The sequence below is a fragment of the Opisthocomus hoazin genome, chromosome Z (assembly GCF_030867145.1).
Source record: "Opisthocomus hoazin isolate bOpiHoa1 chromosome Z, bOpiHoa1.hap1, whole genome shotgun sequence".
Taxonomy (NCBI): Eukaryota; Metazoa; Chordata; class Aves; order Opisthocomiformes; family Opisthocomidae; genus Opisthocomus; species Opisthocomus hoazin.
In genome coordinates, this window is record NC_134454.1 from 83,276,468 (window position 1) to 83,284,948 (window position 8,481).

The window sequence follows — 8,481 nt, forward strand, 5'->3', positions numbered from 1 at the left end:
ATTTTCATATAAGCACACACACATACATAGTGTGAACCTCATGAAGTTCAACAAGGCCAAGTGCAAGATCCTGCACATGGGCTGGGGCAATCCCAAGCACAAATACAGGCTGGGTGTTGAATGGATTGAGAGCAGACCTGAGGAGAAGGACTTGGGGGTACTGGTTGGTGAGAAGCACAACATGACCCAACAGTGTGCACTTGCAGCCCAGAAGGCCAACTGCACACAGGGCTGCATCAAAAGAAGTGTGGGCAGCAGGCTGAGGGAGGTGATTCTGCCCCTCTACCTTGCTGTGGTGAGAGCAAACTTGGAGTCCTGTGTCCAGCTCTGGAACCCTCAGCACAGGAAAGACATGGGCCTGTTGGCATGCGTCCAGAGGAGGGTCACAAAAAGGATCAGAGGGATGCGACATCTCTGCTATGAGGAAAGGCTGCAAGAGTTGGGGCTGTTCAGCCTGGAGAAGAGAAGGTTCTGGGAAGAACTTATTGCAGCCTTCCAGTGCCTGAAGGGGGCCTACAAGAAAGCTGGAGAGGGACTATGTACAATGGCCTGTAGGGATAGGACAAGGAGTAATGGCTTTAAACTGAAATAGGGTAGATTTAGGTTAGATATAAGAAAGAAATTCTTTACTGTGAGGGAGATGAGGCCCCAGAAGATGTTACCCAGAGCAGTTGCAGCTACCCCCTTCCGGGAAGTGTTCAAACCTGGGTTGGATGGGTCTTTGAGCAACCAGGTCTAGTAGAAGGTGTCCCTGTCCATGGCAGGGAGGGTTGGAATAAGATGGTCTTTAAGCTCCCTTCCAACCTGAACCATTCTATGCTTCTGTGATTCTATCACAGAGAAAGATGACTTCTTTGCTTCTCAGACAGAGCTAAAGAGTGAGGTCTGTAAATATATCTCTATCCAGAAGGGTCAACAATAGAGATTTTCAACATATTTCTGAGGTTTCCATGTTTGTCTAAATAAAAAAAAACAAAAACAAAATCTTTCACTTATTGCTAGGTCTTCATTTAGGTGAACTAGGTAACTTTAACCTCAGGAAGCCTGCATGAAACATTTTGGCTTCTGTCAAACACTGTACTTCATTGAAAATGTACTTCAAGCTAGTGTTTGCACCTCTTCCACTGCTGTGGATGACAGTGTAATCTTATTGCTTCTCCCTTTGAAGCTGTAATTTTGTATCGCCACTGTCCCACTCACGCCTATACAAGCTCAGGTTACTACGTCTTTCTGTCCTTATTATTTTCTGTGAATCTCCTCAGTCCGTCAGGTTTGTGTGTACCTGATGTATGCAGAGTATATCTTTTGATAAGGGGAGACACAGAAAGATGAATTTGACATTTCTAATAGGCAACAACTCACACGTGCTTCTGAGACTACCTCTCTTGTCCTACGAGCTGGCTATGCCTCTTGGGACTTCGGTGCTTATATCCTAAGCCTTTTATTTGTGTGCTTGCCTGACAACAAACACTTCAGCATGGTGGGCAGGAGAGAATACATAATTTAAATTTTACCAAAATCAATAAAAGCTGCTGGGATATTTCCAGAAATCAGAAAACTTTGACTTGAGAGAAAAATCTATTTTCAATTGCTTCTTAGCAATATTGAAGAGTGCTGCTGCATCTTCACACGGTGCTGTTTTCATAAAAGCATACATGAAACTTGGACCCTCTCAACACTTGTCTGTCTCACACCTCGGTGTCTGGTTCCGTGTGTGCTTTCTTCCTTAGGTGAAGCACCAAGAAAAATTCCCAGCTCTGGGGACTCATTCCCATGTTGTCACTGCAGGTAATTATCTACTCAGTTGTGCCACCACAGCTCTTCCTGGGACTATACTGCAGAACAGCTGACCAAGATGTTTGCATTACAAATAAATAAACAGCTATTGTTGCTCTGCAGATACAAACTGCATGAAGCATATATCCATCCATACAATCCTGCTTCTTTTTTTTTTAAGCATTTCAGAGCGGAACATTTCAGTGATTCAGCTTCCAAGGTCCCTTAGGCATATAACCTTTGTTACAATTCAGGAGACAATGCATTCGTGGACAGGAAGTGGAAAAAGTTTCTAGGGCAGCAAATATAGGTATATTTAGCTGAGGGGGTTGTGTGGGTGTGTGTACCGCTCGAGCGTGTGTGTGTGTGTGTGTGTGTGTGAGTTTTAAAAGAAATTTTACATGGCATTGCACTTTTCTCTGCTTATCCTAACAGCCAGCACTTTTTGTCTCTTTATTCTTCCTATCACCAATCACACTCCTTGCTACCCAATATATTAGGAATTTCTCATTTAGTTACTCTTTCCCTGATTCACTCCATGAAAGAAAGTTTTCCTAAGAGCAAAGAAAGCTGTAAGAAATTCTTGTATGTGAACTGGACATTTAACAATAAAATGCATGCTAATTGAATAGGAACTCATTAGAGTTAAATTAAATGACCCAAGGTAAATTTCCACATATTGCAATGTTATATAATTAAATAATTATTTAATATAGAAGGCATTGAACAGACTTCAGTAATTTAGATAAGATTCTTTGACTTACTCCTCCCTATTTGCCGTAAACCAAACACAAATAAGATAGCTGAAATATTTATTCTACAACTTGTTTGTTGTACTGTCCTGGGTTTGGCCAGGACAGGGTTAATCTTCACCGGAATCCAGGAAGGGGCACAGCCGGGTGGGCTGACGCCACCTGGCCAAACAGAGAAGGGTATTCCATACCATGTGCCATCATGCTGCGTTCCGGTGGGGGGGAGCTGGGCGGCGGCAACTCTCTCGCAGCTCGGGAGCACGGGCAGCGGTCCGGTCCGGGAGAGCGGCTCTCTGGGTTGTGCGGTTTGTGTTGTGTTTTCCACTTATCTGTATCATTGTTGTTCTTGTTCCCTTTGTTTGCTGTTCTGTTAAACTGCCCTTATCCCGACCCACCAGTTTCTGCGTGTTTCTTTCCATTCTCCTTCGCACACCGGCGGGGGGAGCGGCGGCCGCGTGGCGCTTTTTGTTGCCGGCGGCAGCCAAACCATAACATTAGATTTGACGCCCAGTGTGGGGTGGGGATAACGGCAGGGCTGAGTAGCGTGTGTTAAAACAGCTTTCTTAGATTTTGTTATAATTTATTATACGCATTTACTGTGTTATTTAAATAGTCGCCGGTAAAAATGTTTCTGACTTTGATCAAATGTCTCTGCTACGTAAACCCTTACTTGTTGTATGTGTTCGCTGCCATGCTGTTCATTGCCTCGGGGAAAAGGATCAGGATGATGATATTACTGTGCTGTATGATGTCGACTTATGACCTGATAACATCACTGTTCATGAAATTAGGCTTGTATTTGCATGTGGCACTGCGGTCTTTTCTGTACCTCGGATCCTATGTCTTAGAATTTGTTAATAATCAAACCCAATCTGTGGGGAAAACCAGTGGGGATACCTTCCCCCACTCACAGAATCACAGAATCACAGAATAGTAGGGGTTGGAAGGGACCTCTGTGGGTCATCTAGTCCCCTCTCTCTCCTTCAGGCTAGTCCTAAAGGCTTTTGAGAATTTCGAGTACCCGTGGGACGCTCAGGCCAGCTCGCTCCTTTTGTTATGCCTCCTGAATGGGTTTCAGGTTTTTTTTAGGGTTAAACAAGTAGTTAAGAAGATCGCCCAGAGACCTGTCCTGGGGCTGGACAGCTGTGAGTGGCTGGGTGTGTGGGACAGCATGGGCAAGTACCTAGGGCAGTGGACACTCCTGATGTTTTTTAAACTCACCCCTGAGCAAGTGCAGAATCTGGACAAACTAGTAAAATATCTGCAAAAAGTGTGCTGCCACCCTGGGAACTCCAGAGACACACAAATCACCACAACGTGCTGGGGTCTGGCCCACGACTACCGAGCCATGTTCAACCTGATGCAGTGCCTTAAAGGGGAAAGGGGGGGAAACGAAGCAGCACGCACTGTGAGTGGCGCTGCCCCCCCAACGGGCCCTGTAGCCCCTTCAGGTCGAGCTCCAGCCGCAGGCATCATGACTGAGCCCAATGACCAACCCGTGCCGGTAGCAGTCGCCCCTGTAAAACTAAAGACGCAAAGAAAGCAGATCACTCCGGGAGGGATGACGATGAGCCAGGGTCATCGCGGGAGATGGAGACAGAGATCATCATCCGGTCCATGTCCCTGGGCGAGCTGAGAGACATGTGGAAAGATTTCAGCTGCCACCCGGGTGAACACTTTGTCACCTGGCTGCTGCGGTTCTGGGATAATGGGGCCAATATCTTGGAATTAGAAGGCAAGGAAGCCAAACAGCTGGAATCCCTGGCCAGGGATGGAGGCATTGACAAGGCCATTGGGAAAAAGGAACCAGTCCTCAGCCTCTGGAGAAGGCTTCTGTCAGGCGTGAGGGAGAGTTACCCCTTCAGTGATGATTTTGTATGCTATCCTGGCAAGTGGACCAATATGGAAAGGGGTATTCAGTACTTGAGGGAATTAGCTGTGCGGGAGCTGGTTTACTGTGAACCAGATGATGAGCAGTTACCCAGAGACCCAGATGAAGTCCAGTGCACAGCATCTATGTGGAGGAAGTTTGTGCGGAGCACACCATCCTCACATGCCAACTCACTGGCAATAGTAAACTGGAAAGGTGAGGAGGCACCCGCAGTGCATGAGGTGGCTGTGCGACTCCAGCAATATGAGGAAAGTCTCTCTTCCTTCCTTGTCTCAGCTGTGGAGAAACTGGCCTAGGAGGTCCGGCAAATCAAAGAGAATAGGTCCTACTCCCCACCTGTACGGGCCAGCATCTCAGCAATTAGGGGCAAGTGTTTATCTGCTCAGGACAGAGAATACAGAGGCTATAGACCATGGGGCACCCTGTGGTTTTACCTGCATGACCACGGAGAGGACATGAGGAAGCGGGATGGAAAACCTACCTCAAGTCTAGAGGCACGAGTCCGTGAGTTGCGAGGTAAAACAATCACTAAAGGGGATTCTGTTAGGAAAAATGCCGCTCCAGTTTCCAAAAGCCAGCTCTCCAGACCAGGCAGACAGTTTGACCTCGATTCTGATCCTCTGGAAGGGACCTCCAAGTCATTCTCACAGCAGGTGATCAGCAATCTCTCTGACCAGGATTAGAGGGGCCCTGCCTCCAGCCAGGTGGAGGAAAGGGACAACTGCATTTATTGGATGGTGTGGATTCGGTGGCCTGGCACGTCAGATCCACAAGAGTATAAAGCTCTAGTCGACACTGGTGCACAATGTACTTGAATGCCATCAGAGTTCAAAGGATCAGATTCCATTTGCATTTCTGGAGTGACAGGGGGGGTCCCAAGAGCTGTGTGTATTGGAGGCTGAAGTGAGCCTCACTGGGCAGGACTGGCAGAAGCACCCCATTGTAACTAGCCCCGAGGCTCCATGCTTCCTTGGTATATACTATCTCAGGATAGGTTATTTCAAGGACCCAAGGGGGTATCGGTGGGCTTTTGGCATAGCTGCTTTGGAGACGGAAGAAATTAAACAGCTGTCCATTTTGCCTGGTCTCTTGGAGGATCCTTCCGTTGTGGGGTTGCTGAGGGTTGAAGAACAACAGGTGCCAATCGCGACAACAAACTTGCACCCGCAAGAGTATCATACCAACCAAGACTCCCTTGTATCGTACCAACCAAGACTCCCTTCTCCCCATTCATCAGCTGATCCGCCAGCTGGAGAGTCAAGGAGTGATCAGCAAAACTCACTCACCCTTTCATAGTCCCATATGGCCAGTGGAAATCTACTGGAGAGTGGAGACTGACAATAGAATACTGTGGCCTGAATGAAGTCACACCACCGCTGAGTGCTGCTGTGCCAGACATGCTAGAACTTCAATATCAGCTGGAGTCAAAGGCAGCCAAGTGGTACGCCACCACTGACATCACTAATGCATTCTTCTCCATCTCTTTGTCAGCAGAGTGCAGTCCACAATTTGCTTTCACCTGGAGGGGCATCCAGTACACCTGGAATCGACTGTCCCAAGGGTGGAAACTCATTCCCATCATTTGCCATGGACTAATCCAGACTGCACTGGAAAAGGGTGAAGCTCCTCAACACCTGCAGTACATCGATGACATCATTGTATGGTGTGACACAGCGGAGGAAGTTTTTGAGAAAGGGGAGAAAATAGTTCAGATCCTTCTGAAAGCTGGTTTCACCATTAAGCGAAGGCAGTGGACCTGCACAAGAGATCCAGTTTTTGGGAATAAAATGGCAGGATGGGCGCCGTCAAATCCCAATGGATATCATCAACAAAATAGCAGTTATGTCTCCACCAACCAGCAAAAAGGAAGCACAGGCCTTCCTGGGTGTTGTGGGTTTTTGAAGGATGCACATCCCAAATTACAGCCAGATTGTAAGTCCTCTGTACACGTGACCTGAAAGAAGAAATATTTTGAATGGAGCCCTGAGCAAAGACAGGTATCTCAACAAATTAAATAGGAGATAGTTTATGCCGTAGTCTTTGGTCTAGTCCGGTTAGGGCAAGATTTTATAAATGTGCTGTACACCGCAGCCGGGGAGAATGGCCTAATCTGGAGTCTCTGGCAGAAAGCACCAGGGGAGACTCGAGTTCGACCCCTGGGGTTTTGGAGCTGGGGATACAAAGGATGCGAGGCCCGCTATACTCCCACTGAAAAAGAGATTCTGGCAGCTTATGAAGGCGTTCGAGCTGCTTCAGAAGTGGTCGGCACTGAAGCACAGCTCCTCCTAGCACCACGCTTGCCAGTCCTGGGCTGGATGTTCAAAGAGAGGGTCCCCTCTATGCATCATGCCACCGATGCTACGTGGACTAGGGGGGTCGCTCTGATCACCCAGTGTGCCCGAATGGAAAACCCCAGTATCCCAGGAATTCTGGAGGTAATGATGGACTGGCCACAAGGCAAAGATTTTTAGCATTGCCAGAGGAGGAGGTGACATGTGCTGAAGAGGCCCCACTGTATAGCCAGCTGCCAGAAGAGAAGAAACAGTATAGCCTGCTCACGGATGTGTCCTGTCGTATTGTGGGGAAACAGCGGAAATGGAAGGCTGATGTATGGAGCCCTACATGACAAGTCGTGGAAACTGCAGAGGGAGAAGGTGAGTCCAGCCAATTTGCAGAGGTGAAAGCCGTCCAGCTGGCTTTAGACATTGCCAGTCGAGAGAAGTGGCCAGTGCTCTACCTTTACACGTACTCTTGCATGGTGGCCAATGCCTTGTGGGGGTGGCTGCAGCAATGGAAGAAAAACAACTGGCAGCGCAGAGGCAAACCTATCTGGGCTGCCCCATTGTGGCAAGATATTGCTGCCTGTCTGGAGCAGTTTGTTGTAAAAGTGTGTCATGTGGACACCCACATCCCTAAGGGTCAGGTCACTGAGGAACATCAGAACAACCACCAGGTGGATCAGGCTGCCAAGACTGAAGTGGGTCAGGTGGATCTGGACTGACAACATAAGGGTGAACTCTTTATAGCTTAGTGGGTCCATGACACCTCGGGCTACCAAGGAAGAGACGTGACATACAGATGGGCTCGTGACCGAGGCGTGGATTTGACCATGGATACAATCGCACAGGTTATCCATGAATGTGAAACATGTGCTGCAGTCAAGCAAGCCAAGCATGTAAAGCTTCAGTGGTATGGAGAACGATGGCTAAAATATAAATATGGGGAGGCTTGGCAGATTGACTACATCACACTGCCACAAACCCGCCAAGGCAAGCGCTATGTGTTCACAATGGTGGAGGGCACCACCGGATGGCTGGAAACTTACCCTGTGCCCCATGCCACTGCCCAGAACACCATCCTGGGCCTGGACAAACAAGTCCTGTGGCTATATGACACTCCTGAAAGAACTGAGTCGGACAACGGGACTCACTTTCATACCAACCTCATAGACACTTGGGACACATAAATGGTATTGAATGGGTGTATTACATCCCCTACCATGCACCAGCCTCTGGAAAGACAGAGTAGTACAATGGCTGCTAAAACCCACTTTGAGAGCAATGGGGGTGGGACTTTCAAAAACTGAGACACTCATTTAGCAAAAGCCACCTGGTTGGTTAACACCAGGGGATCCACCAACCGGGCTGGTCCTGCCCAGTCAAAACTTCAGCGCCCCATAGAAGAGGTTAAAGTCCCCATAGTGCACATGCAGAACATGTTAGGGAAGACATTTTGGGTTAGTCCTGCCTCGTGCAAAGGCAAGCCCATCCGCGGGATTGCTTTTGCTCAAGGACCTGGGTGTACCTGGTGGGTAATGCGGAAGGATGGGGAGGTCCGATGTGTACCTCATGGGGATTTGATTTTTGGGCGAGAATAGTCCATAAATAAATTGTATAAAGTTAATTGTTAAATAACCCTGTCACTGTCTGTTATTACTATTATAATTGTTATATGTTATACCAGTAGTATCATAGTAAGAATCATCCAGATTAAAGAAGGATAGGCTTCTTTTTGATGAAACCTTGTAGAGCACAGCAATGATGGGACTGGACCTGTTTTTCA